The following is a 24,169-nucleotide window of genomic DNA, read 5'->3' on the forward strand; positions in this document are numbered from 1 at the left end:
TAGCCAACCATTATGCTTCTCAGTTGACTTCTACGTTAGAAGCGACCTGTGGTAAGTAAACAAACTCTTGTGATAACGCCTATTTCGTATTTATTTTGAGAAGTAGTGAAGTATCGTGTATTTTCTAAAGTCCATTTGATAGTAGAGACAGACGGTGTATATGTGGATTTATAAATAAGATGAAAAAGACTCCTCTCGGACGAAAATAACAACGTGTTATCAGAAGGTGGGCCGGGTTTGATTAGCGGTCAATCACGACATTTGACACTTGTCATTAAACATTCAGGTAATAATGGGACGACACCTTTAGGGCCAATCGCAGACTGGGTATATACACTTTATATATCTCATGGGAATTGCTCTCTGGAAATTTGGGATTAGCAGTTGGTGAAGGTAGGCTCGAATGTGAACCTCTTTTTAAGTATCCCTCCCGTAGTGAGAGTCCCGGGGGCGTCACCCGTTATTAATGAAGATGCGGTAAATATATGATATTTTAATTTCAAGCTAAATACACGAATGATATATTTCTCCTACTCTCGATTTTGTGTTTTACGCATTTCTGACCATGATTATTGGGACAAACCATCCGTTCAGGAGTTTTTAAACCCCCTTACATAAAGACAATTTTTTGAGACCCCAGTGGGAAACCTGGTATTTATGGGTGGGGAAATGTCATAAAAGAGTGATTTGCAGCTATAACTATGGTCAGAAAAGCAAAATAAGCTCAAGATAACCTGTAAATCACAAATAAATCCTTACCCTGTGTTTATTTTTCTTATTGGCAATCTTTATAGAAGCTTTGCAGTAGAAATGTTCAGGTCTTCCTGAGAAATTGAGTCTGAATCGGACCTTTAAAGCATTATTTCGCGTTTTTTTTTTAATTTCACATGTGTAACAGTAGCTTTACACTGAACGGAGAATATTTCCATCATAATCAGTTGCCGACATAAAGGAAATTACAATAGATTTCGAAATAGATTGAGAGGTAAATGTAGTTCCCTTAAGTTCCCTCTTCGAGACGTCTATGTGATGGTGGTTTAACGCAAACTGAAGGGAAGGGTGGGAAAAAAAAAATGGCTATTGTAAAACAACATCTGGGAACTTGGGCATAGATATTTGGAAGCTTCTAATTGGTTAAAAAAGTCAGATAATGATTACGTCATTCAAAAAACAGAAAAGCTGGCCAAAATGAGTGCAAGCAACGCATGTGCTGTAACTCGACATCAGTCTCCCAGATGTAAACAGTGGACTTAGAGTGAGAGATAGACTTCACATTTTAATAGACCGATATGAGTTATTATGCCCCAGCCCCTATTAAACATATGAGAAAAATACCAAACTAGCCAGCACTCATCTACTTCTCATTGCGAATTTCAGTTTTGCTAGTACATAAAGTATCGTATAGTGTATGTACCGTTGGGGGTTTTAATTCTGATATTTATTTTGGGGTGTCTATATAATAGCAGCTACCTGTGTGCATGATGAATACGACAGTGTAACGGGGATCGTAAGGGGGCGTTAGCTCCCCTCCCCTGTTAGGTAAGTAGGTAAGCTTATGGCTTGTAGGTTAGGGTGGGGGGAGGGGGGGGGAAGTTTTGGTTAGTTGATATCCATATTTTATGCTCACTGAAGGAACTGGCCGCTGATATTCAAAGGCTCCCACATTACAGAGTATAGTCACTCTGACTAACATTAATTAAAAAAATGGAACCTTTTATATGGAATCAAATAGAACACTACAGACCCACTATTTTGAACCCCATAGCCATTGTCGGGGGTGATAATCTTTATATTTATTTTAGGGTGTATATATGATAGCGACCCCCTGTGTGTATGGTGGCGGCCCCTAAGAATAGGGCAGTGTAAGGGAGGCTCACAGGGTGGCGTCAGACCCCCCCCCCCCCTTTAGGTAAGTAGTAAGGACACGGCTTGTAGGTTAGGTTAGGGGGGAAGTTTAGGTTAGTTGGTCAATATTTTATGCTCGCTGGAGGAACTGGCTGCTGATATACAAAGGCTCTCACATTCCAGACTATAGTCATTCTGACTATCATTAATTTCAAGAATGGAAACTTTTAGATGTAATCAAATAGAATGCTACAGACCCACTAATTTGAACTCCATAGCCATAGTCGGTGGTTATAATGTTGATATTGTTTTTGGGGCATCTGTATGATAGCATTCCCCCATATGTATGATGACAGCCGACTAAGAATAAGGCCTTGTAAGGGAGATTGTGGTGGGATGTTAGCTCCACGTTAGTTAAGGAGGTAAGGACACAGCTTTTAGGTTAGGTGGGGAAGCTTAGGTTAAATGGTATTCTTGTGTAGAGGTTTTGTAGAAAAAAGGACAGTTGTTCCATAAGTGGAATATAACCAACGCTATTTAATAGGGGTATTACTTTCGGCAAAGCTGAAAGGACAATCCATTAAAATTTAGCGAGGGTTAACTACCCATCCTGCTAGTTAGCTGGGGGTGTAGGGTGGGTAACTTGCTACCCCTCCCACTCACACACCTGTGATTGAGCTCACTTTACTTTTGGATCGGATGTAGAGTGGTTGTCACTGCTCTTCCTCTACGTCTTTTTGGGACTGCCATTAATCTTTGCTTTTTTAATTTATATACAGTCAGACCTCGTTAATCGCGGTTTCGGTTTTTCACGCCCAAGGAGAAAAAAAAATGGTAGTCATGGCTGCAATTACTGTACTATTGTTGATCCTAAGATCCTGATGAGGCTCTTTAGCTCATTCGTCTTACCCTCCAGTACTCAAACTACTGGACCTTCTTTGGATTTCTCTTGTTGGGTCCTCCAGAGAAAACCCAAAGAAAAGAGATGATCACGAGCTGCCTTCGGGGCATGCTTCAAGAGAGGTAAGAGCATCATCATCCTCTTGTAAAGTTGCTACCCCCTGCCTCCTCATTGAAGTCTGCTCGTCATTGTGATGACCAATGATGACGTTTGCTGGGATTTTAACTTGAGGAATTTTTGGCACTCCTTTGGCATCGATGGCAATCTACTGTATCTGTAGAGAAGCTACTGAAGGTGTTAGTAGATGCTAGGATCCCAGGAATTCTGGTATGCCTTTCTTTTCTGCTGTTCCACCTGCAGAAGGAGCACGAGACGAGACGACCATCGACAAGTCCTTGTTTGCTTTAGGTGAAGATCCTCATTCTTCTTCTATAGTTTCATCTCTGCTGTCCAGGATATCTCTCTGACTTCTGGCAAAGGAGAGAAGCATAGGCTATGTGTCTTCCTTCCCCTCCCAGCCCCATATCTTTGACCTTACCTAATGCTGCTTAGCCATAGGGTGCTGCACCACCTGCATCGAAGATGAAGAATAGGAAACTTAAGTGTACAAAGCCTCGGAGGCCTTGCCAAACCTGCCTTCATGCATGTGTGAAAGGGTGAGGTGGTACAGGTGCTTACACTCCTGCTACCACTATTCGACCCAATAAGGGAATGAGTACACTCGTTGTCAGTTAGGACATGCTGATGCCCTTGATCTAAGCCTTCATCAGACAGTTTGACAGATATGACCTCACCTAGGATGACACCCCAGCAGAGGGATCAGGATACTTCAGACGACTTATGCAAACAGGATGGACAATGGTAAAAGATTACTTTGTCACCTAAAGCCAAGCTCATGATCAGCTCCTCTCCCACAGTTACCTCCGTGCACGATCACCTTCCCGCGCATGGTCTCTGTGTGCAAGGCCTTCACATGCTAGTTTGGTGTTGGTCAGACCTTCATGTTGCTGTTCTCTACGATTCAGGCCTTCTCACACCACTGTAAGTCTCAGGCCGCATGATCACTGCGAGACCAGTCAGCTTGTGATCGTTTAGTCATCTGACAGGACACCAAGTTCCAGAGCAACGTGGGACTGAGTTCCGACTAATGGGACTTCTCGCTATTTGTCTAGCGATTGTGATCTTCTAATGCACCAAGATGTAACTACTCAACGAGATCGTTTGGCTTTAATAGTTTTTTCAATGCAAATAGAGCAATCATCTTCCAAGGACCTCCATACAATGCGAGATCTTCCAGCACATCGTGATAGGGATTTTGTGACGCATCAGAGTGATAGATTGAAGTGAGGTACTCCACTTGATCGTTTTGATGACTTGTACAAGTGCCATTAGGATACAGCGAGGAAACATTTGAGAGGTTTCTCAACATTCATCGATAGGCTGTCCGGGGATGCACCCATATGCTGTTCAACTCCTTACTGCATTCTTTTGTTTGTCTTTCAGCGTTACAAGCCTCTGGTGCTTCATCACTCAAGACGGATATGAAAACAAAGGGCACAATCCCAGCCTCAGAGAAGCCTGTCTTGGCTGTCGTCCCTGCTTTGTTGACCTACCATCCCGTTTCATGTTCTGGAACAAGAGTATTCAAATCAGTCGGATCCTTCTATGGAACACGCCGATACCAACTCTTGTGAGGGAGGAGGACTGTTGGACTCCATTGACTAATTGGAACTCGACTGAACATTCGCGTGTGGAGACAGAATCCCGAGGAGTATATGTTTGTGAAGGTGTTGACTCTGATTTGAGAGTTAACCTTATCTCTGATTAAGGGCAGTATGACAGCTATTGATGAACACTCAGGTGCCCTTCAAGGATTGAGGCTCGCACTTCAGCGTCCTTGGTCGAAGCTTGCTCGAAGGGCTCTGGATAGTGTAAATTCTCATGTCTGATCCGAGAAATTTACTTAGCGATATCAAAATTGTGCCTCTTTACTCTCTTTACAGCGATTATTTTATATTCCAGATAATGCAGACTCTTCCGATCAAGACAGCACCAACAACACTAACACTGGGGACATCTGTGGATAGACTCAAGATGGAGGGAACTATATTCTCAGTGACTCAGCCTCCTGCCATGGAAGCTAGCATACTTTCATGCAACCCTTCAAGCAACTTTGTGGATAGACCACTAGTTGGGAGCTGTAGCCTACTTCATTACCTCCCAGGACTTGGCAAATCACAAGAAATACGGTAGTACTGTAGTTTATATTGATCCTCTTGGGTGCCAAGGCTGTCTCCTTCCTGGCTCATCAATTTGCAAGCCAGCTTGGGAATTCGGTCCTGAAGAGGAGAGATGAGGTAACTTTCAGCTTCGTAAAGCAGGTAGGTCAGAGCCCCTCAAATAAGGACTACATAGATTTTTGAGAATACTGTCCTGTTCCCATTACAAGATGTTGATTCAACAGTGGAAAATTGGAGGAAGATAAGCCAAGCTTCCCTCGGCATTTCAAAGATAGCCACCAGAGTATCAATACCTACTTCACTCAAGTCCAGGGCTTAGATCTGCATTGCCGTCCCTTTGAACCTTTGAAAAGGTTTGAACAATGCTCTGCCCTTTCATTTTCATCCTGTCCAGTCTTGGTAGGTTAGAGGTAGGAAGGGAGGAACGGGACCCTGAGATCGGCTGTCCCCTTGTACAGCTGCCATGAGTGGTGGAAGACCTGTCATATGGCCGTGCTAAGTGACAGTACCATGGAGCCAAAAGCTGGGCTGTGGGATGCCTTATGGATAGATACTGTCTTCCCTTCATCAAATGTCATCCTTCCCTAATTCTAACATCAGTGATCTTCAACTCATACCATCTGATTTCCAGTAAAGCATGCCCTCCAGGCAGAGATGAAGATGTTGGAGAAGAGAATGCTAGAAGTTGTTTAGGATATTGACCTTTCCCACTTGAATGTGTTTGGCCAACAGACTCCCTTTATAGATGAGATGGTAAATATCGTACAATTCTCCGTCAGGAAGAATGACTTCATGCTTTCTGTAGATCTGAAAGACATGTACTATCCGACCCTCATCCACTGATCTTACAGAAAGTACCTTCACTTCTTTCTCGTGGCTGTAGCGTACTAGTTCAAAGTCCTGGGCCTTGAACTGGCTACAGCTCTCCAAGTTCTCACCAGATTTTTTACGCTCAATTTGGCTTATGCAATTGTTAACGGCATTCGTCTCCGTAAATACCTGGATAACTGGTTGATTTTGTCCTCCTCCAGAGTCAATTGCTTCAAAGTTGAGATAGACTTCTACTTTGGCCACAATCTGGGTATCACGGTTTATTGGGAAAAGTACAGTCTCATGCCAAAGCAGAGGATGGATTACCTGGGTATGCCAATAGACACGGCAACAGTGAGAGTCTTTCCATTGGACAACTTCATGAGTAGACTCCTGGAGTTAGCACATACTTTACTCCTGAAAATTTATTTTCTTATTCAATTGTGGCAAAGACATCTTGGAGATCTCCCATCCTTGGAGGAGCTTGTTCCTCACGTGCTTCTCCACCAGCGATAACTTCAGTTATGCCAAGAAGATCAATGGTCAGCAATCAGCTATCCCCCTTACTGCCTTGTTCTGGTTTAACAGGGTGTGGCTAAATTCTGAGAACCTCATCAAGGAAACTCCACTTGAGTGGCCTCTTCCGGAGATGCTGCTGTTCACAGGTGCGTCCAAGGGAGAATGGCGGCTTACGCCTGAGGAACCAGACCATCTCAGGTTGCTGGTCCAAAGAAAAAAAGCAACTGGACATCAACCTGTTGGAAATGCATGCAGTGCTTCTAGCATTGCAAGCTTTCCAACAGTGTCCTAATTGCCTTGAAGAGTGGCCTACATCAATAAGCAAGGCAGTACTGTTTCACATGACTTCTGCAAGTTGGCAAAGCAGGCACATGCTTGGGAATACAATAGTGCATTAGTGCTGCCAGGAAGGTTCATTCCTGCTACGACAAACGTGCTAGCTGACACGCTAAATTGCTAGGGGTACATTGTAGAAGCAGAATGGTCTCTTCATCCTCAAGTAGCAGAAGGGCTTCTTGCTGTTGATGGAAATGTTTGTCACACAGCTCAACAAGAAACAACTGGTCTTCTGCTTAGTTGTTTCCAGTCCATCGGTGATTTTAGAGGTTGCCTTCCCACATCCGTGGAATAATGTCTGTCTATGATTTTCTGCTGTTCTTCCTATATCGAATGGTAATAAACAGTGTTGACAAGCCAAATCTCAGAATAACCCTGGTGGGTCCAAAATAGTCCCACGTTGAATGGTACCCAGATTTGCTGATGTTCCTGGTTGAAGTACTAAGAGAACCACCCCAGTACATCCTAGATTTCGTCAATGTCGTCCGTCTACTGTATTGCAATATTCGTGATCTTCGTGCAAATATTCAAGACCTTACAGTTGTTTCCAGACAGTATGATATTCTTTTGTGCTTGGAAACTTGGGTTTCTAATATGAGGCACTCGTCAGAGCTCCTTATAACTGGTTTTAAGAAGCCAATAATGTTGAAACATGATGCCATCCCTAGGGCCAGGGTAATGGCGGTCTATATTAGGACTGAGTACCCTGATTCTCATAAGTCCTGCTATGAATGTGGATGTCATGAGATTCAGGCAATAAAAGTTTGTGGCAGGCATAAGTACTTCTATTTGTGTTTGATCTACCGGAATCCAGACATGGATGATTCTATCTTTGATTGTCATCTTAACTTTATGGCTAAGATACAAGATGATGGTAGAAAGGTCTTTCTGTCTTTTTTGGGAATTTCAATGCTCACCATATGGAGTGGTTAAATTCTGTTTCTCCTACCGATCGCCATGGCTTAAGAGATACCTGAATCAGGCTGTGAGCAAATCATAAGTGAAGCTACTCACAGGTCTGGTAACTGCTTGGACCTCATACACACCAACTCCCTTGGCGTTATAACAAGTAAGGTTGTTTCTCCTGTTGGGACATCTGATCTTGACTTGATTTCATTAGTATTGAAGACTGAGCAGCCTGTCCTTGATGTTTCATACTCGTGTAAGATTTATATGAAATTTCAAGCAGAATGGAATGGGATTTTGTTTGATCTTTTAGGCTTGAATTGGTTACAATGTATAGTAGTTTAGATCCTGTTGTCCCTTTGTTTGAGAATTGATAGGTGTATCCCTTGTCATGTGCTAAGGTACCAAGTGAAGGATAAACCGTGGTTCAGTGATGATTGTAGATGTGCTTATTTGGAGAAACAGGAGACCTGTCATCTTTGGAAGGGTAACAGATCAAATTTGACCCGAAATAACTATACTTAGCTTAGAGCTTTTGCTCATAGTGTTTATGCTTCAACTGAAAAGGAATACAATTTAACCATAAAAGAACCCTTTCTGGTACAATCCAGAAGCATAATTGGTGGACTACAGTACCCTTAAATCTGCACTCTTTGGTGTAGATGCAACAGTTTCTCCTTTACTTGAACCAAATAGCTCTATCACTCACTGTCCAAAGGAAAAGGCAACCTTTTTGAGAAACACATTAGGTCTGTGTCTTCTTCAGTTGTCCAAAAAATTGGCTTATTAAGAAAGTCTCTTAAGATTTTTTGTGATTAATCTATTCTGAAGAAGTGTTTTGATTCTTTCATTCTACCTTGTTTTCAGCATTGTTATGTCTGGTCTTCTGCTGCTGATTTTTATCTTAATTTGTAGGACAGGAACTTACGGTCTACTAAATTTCTTATTCCTGATCTAGCTATTAATTTCTGGCACCATAGTTCAATTAGTTCATTATGCATGCTGCATAAGATTTTATATAATTCTGACCATCCTTTACATTCAGATCTTCCTGGACAGTTCCATCCTGTTTGTAATACTAGGCATGCAGTTAATTTTAATAGTCAGGCCTTCTCCATCATGAGGTTCAATACTACACAGTATTCTAGAAGTTTTATTCCAGCTGTGATCAAGTTGTGGAATGATCTTAATGATCGGGTAGTTGAATCAGTGGAACTTCAAAAGTTCAAACTTGCTGCAAATGTTTTTATGTTGAACAGGCTGACATAGCCTAAGTCTTTTTTATTGTTTATATATGAAATTTCTGTTTTCAATATTAAACTTACCCGATAATCATGTAGCTGTCAACTCCGTTGCCCGACAGAATTCTATGGAGGGATACGCCAGCTATCACAATACTAGAAGGGGGTGTACTTACCAGCGCCACCTGTGGCCAGGTACTCAATTACTTGTTGTTGACACCTCCTCAATTATTCCTCTGTCGTGCTTCCGGCTAGACGTTCTGGGATACGCTTATGGTCTTCGAGTTTATTCACGGATATTTGGTGAAGTATTCTCTCAGATTAACGGCTGTCGCTTTACTGGAATCCTTCTTATATTAGCTAGATAGCTTTTATATAGTACTGATATAACGGTTAACGATTTTTGCTTGTTTTTGGATCCCCCTTTGGCTAACTCTTTGGATTACAAGATGTCTGACATTTCGCAAGCCCCCTCCCATAGACGATGTAGGTCTTGCAATAGGCGTATTCCGAAGGCCTCGGTAGATCCTCACACCGCTTGTTCTGACTGTAGGGACAGGCCCTGTCAGTTAGAAAATCGATGTGAGGAATGCGCCGGACTTTCGGAATTGGAATTTGTCCGTCTTTTAAAATATTCAACTAAGTTAGAGAGAGGTAGAGTTAGGAGGAGTTCTTCTCACTCTTCTATGTTTTCCTCACCTCATGATCCCCTACCTTTTCCTACCCCTGTAGTGGCTACCCCCGAACCTACTGTGTGCCCTCCGCCTGATATGTCAGTTGTTTTGCGTGCTATTCAGGCTTTAGGCGATAAAGTAGAATCAGTGGTAAGTGACCATAAGTCTCTGATGGCCGAAGTTAAAGAACTGAAGGTCAAGAGTGCAGTGGGTGGAGTTAGTGCCAGTGCTGTGACGAGTGCTAGTGTCGGTGCAGTGCCAAGTGCTAGTGGTGCCAGTGTGGTGCGTGAGGATTTTTCTGTGCGAGCCAGTCGTCCTCCCAGTCCGGGACCTCTTGCAAGCTCCCATGCCCAGGGGAGAAGCAATGTCGAAGGGCTTAAGGGTTCGGCAGGCCTTGTTAGGCGCACAGAACTATCCTCGGTGGTTGCGGGCGTGTCTTCCAAAGACCGTCACTCCCACCTGCAGACGATTGAGCCCGTCTTATTCTCGACCGCTGATCAACTGTCAGGGAAGAAACGTTGGTCTCAGGTCTCGAGACCGCTTAAACGTAGAGTCCAGTCCGCGAGTGCTCAGCCAGGTTGCAGTCATTGGCTCAGCTCTGACTCGCCTCAGTCTTCTGTCGACTGTACTCCGCCCAAGAGGAGTAAGGTTCTGCCACAACAGAGCTCGACTGTTAAGGCTTTACCTCAGTCTGCTATCGTTTCTGCCGATCCCAAGTGGACCCTGCTTCAGTCCATGCAAGCACAGCTTTCGGACTTGATGCGTGAGTGTCGGGCTGAGAGTGTTGCACCTCCGCCTCCGCCTACACTCCCTCCGCCTGTTCTCGCTCCGCCTGTGCTCGCCCCGCCTGCGCTCGCTCCGCCTGGTCGCAGCACCATCTGCCAGGCGTACGATGTTGAACCACTTTCGGAGTTCGCTGTTCCCAGTGGTGTTCAGCCTCAGCCTTCTTTAAGGCAACCTTTACTTTGGGATCAGGAGGATTATTCCACTCTTCCTCCGCCTCCCCTTGCTGCTCCACCAGTGGTGCAACTCTCGGTTGGGATACAACAACCTCTCCCTTCCATGAGTCAGTCTGCTCAGCCATCGCTGCAGCGAGCTCAACCCTCCTCAAGGCAAGCTCCTCTACACCATGGACTTGCGCCTCAGGAGCCTCAGCTTGCGAGAACTTTACCTTGTTCTGCGCAGCCTCAACCTCATCATGCTCCGCTCATCTCACAGGAACAGGAACGGGCTACTCCGCCTCCGTCCTCCGCTCAGCAAGCGCAATCCTTGGGTTCAACCTCTCTTGCTAGGAGTCAACCTCCTTCACCCATGCGCCTTCCTTCTGCTTCGTCTGTTGTTCAGCCTTTGCAGTCTGAGCCTCAGGTTTTCCCTCAACAGTTACTGGAAGAGGAAACCACTGTTATTGTTCCTACCCGTTCTGACTCTGCGGTTCAGCATTCTTGTCCGATCTCTTCGCTACACTCTGGTGATGAGGTGTCGGATGATGAGGAGGCACACCTTGATCCCTCATCAGACGTGGACGAATCCAAGCTTTCTCCACAGTCTATTGATTTTCGTAAGGTCTTGGCTCTACTCAGGGAGATTTACCCAGACCACTTTGTCTCTGCTATTCCCCGCTCTCCACCATCTGAGTTTTCGCTGGGCGTACAACAAGCTAAGTCCTCCTATACTAAGCTTGTCCTAGCTAGATCCTCCAAGAGGGCTTTAAGGATCTTAGGGGAGTGGCTGCAGTCTAAACAACACCTTGGCAAGACTTCCTTCATGTTCCCTCCAACGAAGCTCACTTCGAAAGCGAGCGTTTGGTATGCCACAGGGGAAGCACCAGGCTTGGGAGTACCTGCCTCTGCCCAGGCTGACTTCTCAAGTCTGGTGGACTCGCCTCGGAGAACTGCTATGAGACGCTCGAAGGTTTGTTGGACCTTCTCAGACCTGGATCACTTACTGAAAGGGATGTTCAGAGCATTTGAAATGTTCAACTTTCTCGACTGGTGCCTGGGGGCCCTCAGCAAGAAAACCTCTCCTGCGGACAAAGATTCTGCCATGCTATTAATGTCCTGCATGGATAAGGCCATCAGAGATGGATCGGGCGAGCTAGCGTCGTTGTTTGTATCAGGGGTGTTGAAGAAAAGGGAACAACTGTGTACCTTCCTTTCCGCCAGCATTACACCTTGCCAACGGTCACAACTCCTTTTTGCTCCGCTCTCGAAGTTCCTCTTTCCCGAAGAGCTAGTTAAGGACTTGTCTGCTGCCCTGATACAAAAGGACACGCACGATCTTGTAGCCTCATCGGCTCGTAAGTCTAAGGTTGCCACCTCAGTCCCCAAGACTTATCGCTCCCCAGTGGCTGATACCCCGGCTACGAGGTTCATACCGCCCTTTCGTGGTAGAGCCCCCAGCCGAGGAAGCTCCCGTCCAGACTCTCACAGGAGCAAGTCTAGGAAAGGATCCAGGACATCTAAGGGAAAGAACTGACTCTCCGTTTCTCCAGACAACAGTAGGAGCCAGACTCAAGATCTTCTGGCGAGCCTGGGAGAAGAGAGGTGCAGACGCACAGTCTGTCAGTTGGCTGAGGAACGGTTACAGGATTCCATTCTGCCTCAAACCACCTCTGACCACATCGCCCATCAACCTCTCTCCCAACTACAAAGAAGAGGACAAGAGGCTAGCATTGCAACAGGAGGTGTCGCTACTTGTGCAGAAGAAGGCAGTGGTTATAGTCCGGGACCATCAATCCCCGGGCTTCTACAACCGTCTCTTTCTTGTGGCCAAGAAGACAGGAGGTTGGAGACCGGTGCTGGACGTCAGCTCTCTCCACGAGTATGTCACCAAGCAGACGTTCACGATGGAGACGACCAAGTCGGTCTTAGCAGCGGTCAGACAGGAGGACTGGATGGTCTCGTTGGACTTGAAAGATGCATACTTTCACGTTCCCATTCATCCAGACTCCCAACCTTTCCTGAGATTCGTTTTCGGAAAGGTTGTCTATCAGTTCCAAGCCCTGTGTTTTGGCCTAAGCACAGCTCCTATGGTCTTTACTCATCTGATGAGGAATGTAGCGAAATTCCTACACTTGTCGAACATCAGAGCCTCCCTCTACCTAGACGACTGGCTGTTGAGAGCCTCCACGAGTCGTCGTTGTCTGGAGAACCTCAATTGGACTTTAGACTTAATCAGAGACCTAGGTCTATTAGTCAATATAGAGAAATCTCAACTCATTCCCTCCCAATCCATTGTGTACCTGGGAATGGAGATTCGGAGTCAGGATTTTCGGGCTTTTCCATCGGCCCCCAGGATAAGCCAAGCCCTAGAGTGCATCATGAGCATGCTGAAGAGGAGCAATTGCTCAGTGAGACAGTGGATGAGTCTCACAGGGACCCTCTCATCACTGGCCCTGTTTGTCGAGCTAGGAAGACTCCACCTCCGCCCTCTTCAATTCCATCTTGCAGCTCATTGGGACAAGGACTCGACTCTAGAAGCTGTCTCTATCCCTATCAACCAAGAGATGAAGACCACTCTCCTGTGGTGGAAGCACAATCTCCTTCTCAAGGAGGGTCTATCATTGGCCATCCAGACCCCCAATCTTCATCTCTTCTCAGATGCATCGGACTCGGGCTGGGGTGCGACCTTGGACGGACGGGAATGCTCGGGAGTATGGAACGAGGAACAAAGATTACTCCACATCAACTGCAAGGAACTGCTAGCAGTTCATCTAGCCCTGTTGAACTTCAAGTCCCTCCTGCTAGGCAAAGTGGTGGAGGTGAATTCAGACAACACCACAGCCTTGGCTTACATCTCCAAGCAAGGAGGGACCCATTCGAGGAGCCTTTACGAGATCGCAAGGGACCTCCTCATTTGGTCAAGAGGTCTAAACCTCACTCTGGTCACGAGGTTCATCCAGGGCGATATGAATGTTTCAGCGGATCGCCTAAGCAGAAGGAATCAGGTCATTCCCACGGAATGGACCCTCCACAAGAGTGTGTGCAACAGACTTTGGACCTTGTGGGGTCAACCTACCATAGATCTGTTTGCCACCTCCATAACCAAGAGACTTCCGCTTTATTGTTCCCCTGTTCCAGACCCTGCAGCGGTTCATGTGGATGCTTTTCTTCTGAACTGGTCCCATCTCGACCTGTATGCATTCCCTCCGTTCAAGATAATAAACAAAGTTCTGCAGAAATTCGTCTCGCACGAAGGGACACGGCTGACGCTGGTTGCTCCCCTTTGGCCTGCAAGAGAATGGTACACAGAGGTACTTCAATGGCTAGTCGACTTCCCCAGGACTCTACCTCTAAGAGTGGACCTTCTACGTCAACCTCACGTAGACAGGTTGCACCCAAACCTCCACGCTCTTCGGCTGACTGCCTTCAGACTGTCGAAAGATTCGCTAGAGCTAGAGGCTTTTCGAAGGAGGCAGCCAGTGCGATTGCCAGAGCTAGAAGAGTTTCCACTCGTAGAGTCTACCAGTCTAAGTGGGAGGTCTTCCGAAGCTGGTGTAGAGCCAATTCAATATCCTCTACCAATACCTCTGTGATCCAAATAGCTGACTTCCTTCTACATCTTAGGAATGAGAGATCCCTTTCAGCACCTACGATTAAAGGATATAGGAGCATGTTGGCTTCAGTTCTCCGCCACAGAGGTTTGGACCTGTCTTCCAACAAGGACCTTCAAGACATTCTCAAGTCTTTTGAGACGTCTAAAGAACGTCGTCTTTCCACTCCAGGCTGGAATCTAGACGTAGTCTTAAGGTTCCTTATGACATCTAGGTTCGAACCTCTCCAGTCAGCTTCCTTCAAAGACCTTACCCTCAAGACTCTTTTTCTCGTTTGCCTTGCAACAGCTAAGAGAGTCAGTGAGGTTCATGCCTTCAGCAAGAACATTGGTTTCACAACCGAATCTGCAACATGTTCTTTTCAGCTTGGATTCCTAGCAAAGAACGAGCTTCCTTCACGTCCTTGGCCTAGATCGTTCGAAATACCTAGCCTCTCCAACATGGTAGGTAACGAACTAGAGAGAGTTCTTTGCCCTGTCAGAGCTCTCAAATATTATCTGAAGAGGTCTAAACCTATTCGAGGACAGTCAGAAGCCTTATGGTGTGCCATCAAGAAACCCTCGAGACCCATGTCCAAGAATGGGCTTTCGTACTATATAAGGCTTCTGATCAGAGAAGCACATTCTCACTTAAAGGAGGAAGACCTTGCATTGCTGAAGGTAAGGACCCATGAAGTAAGAGCTGTAGCTACTTCGATGGCCTTTAATAAAAACCGTTCTCTGCAGAGCATAATGGATGCAACCTATTGGAGGAGCAAGTCAGTGTTTGCATCATTTTATCTGAAAGATGTCCAGTCTCTTTACGAGAACTGCTACACCCTGGGACCATTCGTAGCAGCGAGTGCAGTAGTAGGTGAGGGCTCAGCCACTACATTCCCTTAATCCCATAACCTTTTTTAACCTTTCTCTTGAATACTTTTATTGTTGTTTTTATGGTTGTTACGGTAGGCTAAGAAGCCTTCCGCATCCTTGGATTTGGCGGGTGGTCTATTCATTCTTGAGAAGCGCCTGGGTTAAAGGTTTGGTAGAGGTCCTTTAGTAGGGGTTGCAACCCCGTGTACTTTGGCACCTTTGGGTTGATTCAGCCTCCAAGAGGAACGCTGCGCTCAGTAAGGAAGACAAACTTTAAATAAAGAGGCAGAGTAACGGTTCTATTCGACTTCCTTACCAGGTACTTATTATTTCATTGTTATTTGAGATAACTGTTATATGAAATATGGGATACTTAGCTATCCTTTAATCTTGTACACTGGTTTTCACCCACCTCCCTGGGTGTGAATCAGCTACATGATTATCGGGTAAGTTTAATATTGAAAAATGTTATTTTTATTAATAAAATAAATTTTTGAATATACTTACCCGATAATCATGATTTAATCGACCCTCCCTTCCTCCCCAGAGAGAACCAGTGGACCGAGGAATAATTGAGGAGGTGTCAACAACAAGTAATTGAGTACCTGGCCACAGGTGGCGCTGGTAAGTACACCCCCTTCTAGTATTGTGATAGCTGGCGTATCCCTCCATAGAATTCTGTCGGGCAACGGAGTTGACAGCTACATGATTATCGGGTAAGTATATTCAAAAATTTATTTTATTAATAAAAATAACATTTTTAATATTATTATTGTTTTAAAATTATTTTATTTTAATTGTTCATTACCTCTTATATCGTTTATTTATTTCCTAATCTCCTTTCTTCACTGGGATATTTTTCCCTGTGGGAGCCCTTTGGCTTATAGCATCTTGCTTTTCCAGCTAGGGTTGTAGCTTAGCTAGTAATAATAATAATAATAATGGCCCAGCCTACAGTACTTTGTCATCTCCATCTACAGAGGTACCAAAATTGTGGCATCCCTGTCACTTAAATGGGTGAAGACTATCCAGCATCTCTTCCAAACAAAAGGCGTTTCGTGAGGCACTGTTCATTGAGTGTCCGATGTCTGCGAAGATCCTCTGGAGCGGTCTACCCAAGGAAATGGGATACTTTTACCTTGGACAAGTGGTAGCTGCTCAACAAGTTGTGTATGGAGTGTTGCTCCCTCACATCTCATCTTAGATACTGATTGCGATGTAAGTTTAAGAGAAGATGTAAAGAAGTCTTGTCCTCTCTTATTTTCCTTTCTTGGGTGTGGCAGCGCTGGAACTGACATTTGATGTAGGCAAGCATCCCAACCTTGCAACTTTTTGGTACATTTTTAGTGTAGAAGTTCTCCTTACAAAGGGGAGGATGGATAGAAATGTATGCCAACCTAATGCTTTGAATTAACATGCAATTCTTACACCATATCCTTAGTTGGATATACTGTAGGTTCTATCTTAACAGTCTGTCAAGATTAGGCAGAAATGTAGCTTGTCACCTGGGACATCCTTTTCCTAGGTTCTCAGGAGGTTTACAAGAGTCCTCAATTATGCTCCTTTTACAGGTTTAGGAACTTCCTATGACTCTTATTAATGGAGGATAACTTGTATTGAAACAAATCACAAATTGTATATGTAATTTTTTATTTTCCTAACTACTGTATACTGTTTTAACCCGAGTCCTTAAGTTATACATCCTGCCTCATCCGCCCTACAAGTCCTATGTTACTTTCGAAGTTGGTGCTCAGTGGACTGTCAGAAAGGCGGGGCTTACCGTTACCCAATAGTAACTACCACTGCTCCTATTAAAGGACTTAGGTTTGTACATTTAAGAAAAAGACAAATTACGAGAAATATTTTTGATTTTTTCCAACTATGACCTAAAAATTAAATGGTCTATCCTATGGTTTTTAGTATGCCTGTGATGATTAATTGTCCTAATTAGTTCTATTGTTGTGTTGATTGATTGAATTTTTCAATATTAAACTTACCCGATGATCATATAGCTGTCAGCTCTGCTGCCCGACAGAAAAAACCTACGGGCGGAATACGCCAGCGATCGCTATACAGGTGGGGGTGTACATCAACAGCGCCATCTGTCAAGTAGGTACTCAAGTACTCGATGTCAACAAGAACCAATTTTCTCTCTGTCGTGCCAATGGCAAGACCTACTAAATACGCCGTCCCTAACTGGATTTGTTTTCACAACGATTTGGTGAAGTACACTATTCCAGTTTTGAGCTTTCGCTATGCAGGGGTTTTATCTTCATTTCAAAACTTGAACTTGTTTTGGATAGATTTAATTATGGTGACGAAGAGAGTATGGACTCTCTTTCACTTTTAAATGGCCGACCCTTCCCTTAGACGGAAGTGTGTTTAGGTTTTTGGTAATTTTGCTTAACAAGTTATAGATCTATTTATTTTATATCTCTCCGCCTTTATAGGCCTCTTCGATTAACTTTCCATTTATTATAAACTTATAAAAAATTAATTTTTATGTTTGTTTATATGCGACCTTTCCTAATAGTAGGCGGTCCTTACTTGGAACCGAAGTTAATTATCATTGAGCCCGTTATATCGTATTTAACCTTTTAAGAATTTAATACTTTTTTTTTAATTTTAACGTTTTATGAAAGAATTTCTTTGATAGTCTCGTACTGTTTTCAAAGATGAACTAACGTTTAGTTTTTTTTTAGTCTCCGCAGTTGTTGACGTTCAGAACGTTCAACATGCGTTCTATCGTTACGATAGAGAGAGAGAGTATCACGGTTTCACGTTGCAGTAAGAGTAAACCGATTCTAGCGTTTCGTTCATTCTTTCTTAGCTTAAATGGTTTAATTCTAAATAAAGGAACTTTTTATTTGGGAAACCTTTCAGTTTTTTCCTTTAGCAAATAACATGTTTTAACAATATATAATTGGGCTCTTCTCTCAGGTGCTAAATCAAGAGAGAAGAGAGAGAGAGATAGAGACAGAGGGAGAGAGAGGAGAATAAACGTTTCGTTCAAGCGGGTAACGTTGTTCTCGTTTTTTACTCTTCTCCCTAGTCGCTGTAGGGGAAGAAGGTAAAACGTTTCTAGGGTTTTATTCTTGTTCCCAGGCTTTATGCGGTGAGAGATTGTAAACGTAGTTTATTTGATCTAGTGTTTAGTCTCTTTTCCAGCCACTGAATTCTTTATCTTTTTTTTATGTTTTTCTGTTGCATTGTCAAACTGTTTTCGCAATTACTACCTTTTAATGAAGGATAGGATTGCGTGTTTCAGGTAGAAATCAGTTAAAGTTTCGATTTCAGTGAAATAAGTGCAAACAGAAAATCAAAAGTAATAAAGTGATATGCGCAAAGTGTTACAGTGTTGCGTCCGAGGGTTCGTCTGTTCGTGCCAGTTGTTCACCTAGTCCGGGACCTCTTACAAGCTCCCAAGCCCAGGGGAGAAGTAATGTCGAACGACTTATGGGTTCCACAGGCCTTGATCGACGAACAGACGTTTTTCCCTCCGTGGTTTCGGGCGTATCTACCCACGTTAGCCGACGTGAGATCGCCCCACCCACACAAAGACGAGAGAGCCCATTTATTCCTCGTCTGCGGAAGAGGTTTCTCGTAAGAAACCATGGACCACATCTTGCAGCTTTTTAAGTGCAAGTCGGTCCCTTCCGCGCAAGTCCAACGGCCTAGGTGTAGCCACTGGGTCAGTTCGGACTCGCTGCAGTCATCCGACGACTGCACTCCTCCCAAGAGAGGCAAGGTGGTACCGCAACAGGCAGTAACTCCGTCTGTTGCCGCACCAGCTGTTTTAGACCCTCAGTCACAACGGACAGTAGCTCCGTCTGTTGCCGTTTTTTGTAGACCCTAAGTGGTCTTTACTGCAGTCTATGCAGACTCAGTTAGCTGCGGTTATGCAGGAGTTTCGTGCGGAGAAGGTTGACACTGCTCTCGTTAGCCTACAACCTGCCACGGTTGTGCGCCCAGCTCACGCTGAGGCTGCCTGCTCCCACACTCCGGCTGCGGAGAGCTCCACCTCCGATGCGCAATCGACCCTGCCAGACGCATGTTAATGTTAGCCGACGTGCGGCACCCTCCGTTAACATGCGTGAGCTACCGCATCAGCAGTGGGAAGGTGGAGTCAAGCTGCCGTGTTTTGACGCGATGCGTTAGTTTCCGCAACCCACGGCAGTCCCCACCACGCACCACCACTCCGCTTTGGTTGTTGCCTGCTCCCACACTCCGACTGCGGAGAAGGTTGACGATGCACCCGTTTGCCTACAACCTGCCACGGTTGTGCGCCCAGCATGGCTGCCTGCTCCCACACTCTTGTTGTGAGAGCTCCTCCACCCATGCGCAGTCGACCCTGCCAGACGCATGCTGACTCCCACAGACACACGGAGCACTCCGTTGCCGTGCGTGAGCTACCACAAGCTGCCGTGTTTTGACACGGTGTGTCAGCCTCCGCAACCCACTGTGGTTACCGCCACTCGCCCGCAGCAGACTAGTCAGTCAGGAGTTGAGGCTTCCCCACACATCTTTGGTTGTTGCCAGCTCACAGACTGTCAAGCAGTTACATGACGTTGCCTTCTGGTCTGCTACTATTGCACCAGTGCTGTATGTCCTCACGCACCTGTTGTGGTTGACAGTTCAGTTTTTGACAGTTCACAGACTGTCAAGCAGTTACATAACGTTGCCTTCTGGTCTGCTGCTTATGCACCAGTGAGACCCTCACTGAGATAACCTAGCTTTTCTCGGACATGGTTCCTGTAGATGAGAAAGTGCTGTTCTCCCTCCTTCTGATATTCCTTTGAGGACTCTGTCATTTGGAGAGGAGCCTTAAGCTGCTTAGCCTCCTATGGACTTTAATTAAAGCATAACAAGGCTTCCAGGGATGGTAAATGGTTCCGCTTCGGTCGCTAACCCCGTCTGTTGCCACACCTGCTCCCATAGACCCTAATGGGCTTTGTTGCAAGACATGCAGTCCAAGCTTGTGTCCTTGATAGAGGATTTTTTACGGAGAAGAACCTTCTAGCCAACAACCTTCCTACCGGTTGGTTGTACGCCCTGTTGACGCTGAGGTATCCTACTCACGTCCGCCAGTTGAGGTGGTTCCTCCACCGGTGCGACCCAGTGTGGGTTGCCAGTCGCACGTTGACGTTAAGCGACTCTCGGAGGTGGTTGTGGACGTTCAGTGTGTCACTAGGAAGACGTTCAACAACCAGCAGAGGTGACTTGTTGTGACGCAGTGCGGCAACCTCAGCAACCCGGTAGGGGGTTGACTGCACAACCCAGACAGTCTAGACAGTTTCGGGTTGACGCTGTACTTCCTCGCGCCCCCATGGTTGACAGTTCACAGACTGTGCAGCAGTACCATGATCTTGTGTCCGGCTCCGTCACGCATCCACCAGTGCGACCGGATTCAGCGAGTCAGACGTTGCCCACTCCGTTGCCGTTTCCTCATCAGTTTCGGATGAGGAACCCTCTGATGAGGACATTGCTGAACAAGACGATCAACCCCCAGCCCTGTTATCCATCCAGAAGATGCTGAAGAAGGAACACTGCCCTGTCAGGCTGTGGATGAGTCTGGTTAGGACACTGTCATCCGTGGTTCAATTTGTGTCACTTGGAAGACTACACCTCCGTCCTCTTCTGTATCATCTAGCTTTTCACTGGAAAAGGACAAGACGCTAGAAGCGGTCTCGATCCTGGTTTCCGGAAAGATAAAGTCTGGTCTGACTTGGTGAAAGGACTTTATCAACCTTTGAAAGGGTCTTCCCCTGACTGTTCAGACTCCCAACCACGTTCTCTTCTCGGACGCATCGGACGTAGGCTGGGGTGCGACATTAGGCGGTAGGGAATGCTCGGGATTATGGAACTCGAGTCAAAGGACAATGCATTTCAACTGCAAGAAGCTACTGGCAGTACGTCTGACCTGGAAAAGCTTCAGGTCTCTCCTTCAAGGCAAAGTGGTGGAGGTGAACACGGACAACACCCTGCTTTGACATACATCTCCAAGCAAGGAGGGACCTACTCTCTGACATGGTACGAGTTCGCAAGAGACCTCCTCTCCTGTTCAACAGGTCTAGACTTTTCACTAGTAACGAGGTTCATCCAAGGCAACTTGAATGTCATAGCAGATTGTCTCAGTAGGAAGGGACAAATATTCCAACATATTGGACCCTCCACAAGGATGTATGCAAGAGACTTTGGGCCACCTGGGGCCAGCCAACCATAGATCTCTTCGCAACCTCGATGACCAAGAGGCTCCCAATACTTTGCTCACCTATCCCGTACCCAGCAGTAGTTCATATAGATGCCTTTCTACTAGATTGGTCACATCTAGATTTATATGCATTCCCTCCGTTCTAGATTGTCAACAAGGTACTGCAGAAGTTCGCCTCTCACGAAGGGACAAAGTTGACGCTAGTTGCTTCCCTCTGGCCTGCGAGAGAATAACTCACCGAGGTACTTCGATGGCTAGTAGACGTTCCCAGAACACTTCCCCTAAGGGTGGACCTGCTACGTCTGCCACGCGTAAAGAAGGTACTCCAAGGCCTCCACGCTCTTCGTCTGACTGCCTTCAGACTATCGAAAGACTCTCGAGAACTAGAGGTTTTTCGAAGGAGGCAACCAGAGCGATTGCTAGAGCAAGGAGAACATCCACCCTTAGAGTCTACCAATCGAAGTGGGAAATCTTCCGAAACTGATGCAAGTCAGTATCCGTATCCTCGACCAGTACCTCTGTAACTCAAATAGCTGACTTCCTCTTATATCTGAGGAAAGAACGATCTCTTTCAGCTCCCACTATCAAGGGTTACAGTAGCATGTTGGCATCAGTCTTCCGTCACAGAGGCTTAGATCTTTTCAACAATAAAGATCTACAGGACCTCCTTAAGTCTTTTGAGACCACGAAGGAGCGTCGTTTGGTTACACCTGGTTGGAATTTAGACGTGGTTCTAAGATTCCTTATGTCAGACAGGTTCGAACCGCTTCAATCAGCCTCCCTGAAAGATCTCACCTTTAAGACTCTTTTCCTGATATGCTTAACCACAGCTAAAAGAGTCAGTGAGATTCATGCCTTCAGCAAGAACATCGGATTCTCATCCGAAACGGCTACATGTTCTACAACTTGGTTTTCTAGCCAAACACGAGCTGCCTTCTCGGCCTTGACCAATATCGTTCGATATTCCAAACTTATCGTATGGTTGGAAATGAACTAGAAAGAGTATTATGTCCTGTAAGAGCTCTTAAGTTCTTTTTTAAAAAACCTTTACGAGGCCCGTCTGAAGCTTTATGGTGTTCAGTTAAGAATCCATCTTTGCCTATGTCAGAGAATTCTTTATCCTATTTTATCAGACTGTTAATACGAGAAGCTCATTCCCTTCTGAATGAGGAAGACCAAGCTTGGCTGAAGGTAAGGACACACGAAGTTAGAGCTGTCGCAACTTCCGTGGCCTTTAAACAAAATAGATCTCTGCAAAGTATATTCGACGCAACCTATTGGAATAGCAAATCAGTGTTCGCGTCTTTTATCTTAAGAATGTCCAGTCTCTTTACGAGAACTGCTACACTCTGGGACCATTCGTAGCAACGAGTGCAGTAGTGGTGGGGGCTCCACCACTACAATTCCCTAATTCCAGAACCTTTTTAATCTTTCTCTTGAAATATTTTTGGGTTGTCCGGAAGGCTAAGAAGCCTTTCGCATCCTACTTGATTTGGCGGGTGGTCAAAATCATTTCTTGAGAAGCGCCTAGATTAGAGGTTTTGATGAGGACCTTTAGTATGGGTTGCAACCCTTCATACTTCAGCTCCTAGGAGTCGCTCAGCATCCTATGAGGATCGCGAGGCTCAGTAAGGAAGACGTACTTAAAAAGGCAGAGTAATTGTTCAAGTCGTCTTCCTTACCAGGTACTTATTTATTTTATGCTTGTTATTTTGAATAACTGCTAAAATGAAATACGGAATACTTAGCTCATAATGTCAACATGTAATGCTGGTCTCTACCCACCCCCCTGGGTGTGAATCAGCTATATGATCATCGGGTAAGTTTAATATTGAAAAATGTTATTTTCCTTAGTAAAATAAATTTTTGAATATACTTACCCGATGATCATAAATTAAAGGACCCACCCTTCCTCCCCAATAGAGACCCAGTGGACAGAGGAGAAAATTGGTTCTTGTTGACATCGAGTACTTGAGTACCTACTTGACAGATGGCGCTGTTGATGTACACCCCCACCTGTATAGCGATCGCTGGCGTATTCCGCCCGTAGGTTTTTTCTGTCGGGCAGCAGAGCTGACAGCTATATGATCATCGGGTAAGTATATTCAAAAATTTATTTTACTAAGGAAAATAACATTTTGTAGTCAAGTTGATGTCTGGTGTCAGAATATACAAAAATTTTAGACTTGTGGCATTTGGTTGCTGTTTATAAGAGGAAAATGTTATTTCACAGACTTGAACTGCCCAAATCAAATAGAGCTCTTCAAGCTCTCATTTTTTAATCTATCAACCATACTTTGAAACCAGTAATACACAGTACTAGGTGCTTGTTAAGGATAGCTTGGCTAGGTTAGTTTAGGTGGGGAAATTTAGATGAGATCTTATCCATGTGTTTCTCTTGTGAAATATAGTTTTCTGGCATAACATCTTGTATTTCAGATATCACTAACTGACTTGAAAATCATTCAAAACATCTAAGGAATATACCACAAACACCTCTTATTTAATCCCTATGGCTTATTAGTTACTAAAGCATGGTTACCAAGAGAGTTAGTTTCTTTTTACTTTTTTTGTTCCTGTACATAATACCGTACAACCTGCAACCTTTGATAGTAATATGACATCAGTGAAGTTGAAGCATCTGTTTAAACTTAAAAAAGAGGTAGTAGTAATAAGCAGGTGGGTAGGCCTCGTCCACCTACTGTACCAGGTAGCATATCCTTCACTTTTACTTTGGCCGGTGAAGAGTACAGACGAACTTCTTGCCGTCCACATCTGGCTGTTTTAATCTTTTGCTTTCCTTTCAGATCGAATAAATGGTCTCGCAGTCGTGTTTGTGGATATTTCGATTGAATAGGAGCAGTGTTTCATGATATCTGTAATTGTTACAGTTTTCGTGTTACCTGGTTTCATCCAGTATACTTGTTGCAGCCGAGTGTGAAGGCGACGAGCTTGGCCCATCTTCCCTCCATTCATTGTTGGTCGAGTGTTGGAAAGCATTAAGGATGTTTCACCTGGCTATTGTGTTCTCCCCTACGAGTGTAATCATTGGCTTACGTTACTCAGGAGAAGATGAACTTCAG

General features: G+C 45.0%; 1 protein-coding gene across 4 annotated transcripts in view; it reads left to right on the plus strand.

Moving 5' to 3' along the window:
- capt (adenylyl cyclase-associated protein 1) overlaps positions 1-24,169 on the plus strand; it is a 223,655-nt gene continuing 199,486 nt past the window's right edge. Inside the window, exon 1 of one of the 4 annotated variants that reach the window (XM_068360889.1) lies at positions 1-51. The gene's annotated coding sequence lies outside the window, so the exon portion shown is untranslated. The other 3 variants (XM_068360890.1, XM_068360891.1, XM_068360892.1) reach the window with 3 other exon arrangements.

The sequence above is a fragment of the Palaemon carinicauda genome, chromosome 37 (genome assembly GCF_036898095.1).
Source record: "Palaemon carinicauda isolate YSFRI2023 chromosome 37, ASM3689809v2, whole genome shotgun sequence".
Lineage (NCBI taxonomy): Eukaryota > Metazoa > Arthropoda > Malacostraca > Decapoda > Palaemonidae > Palaemon > Palaemon carinicauda.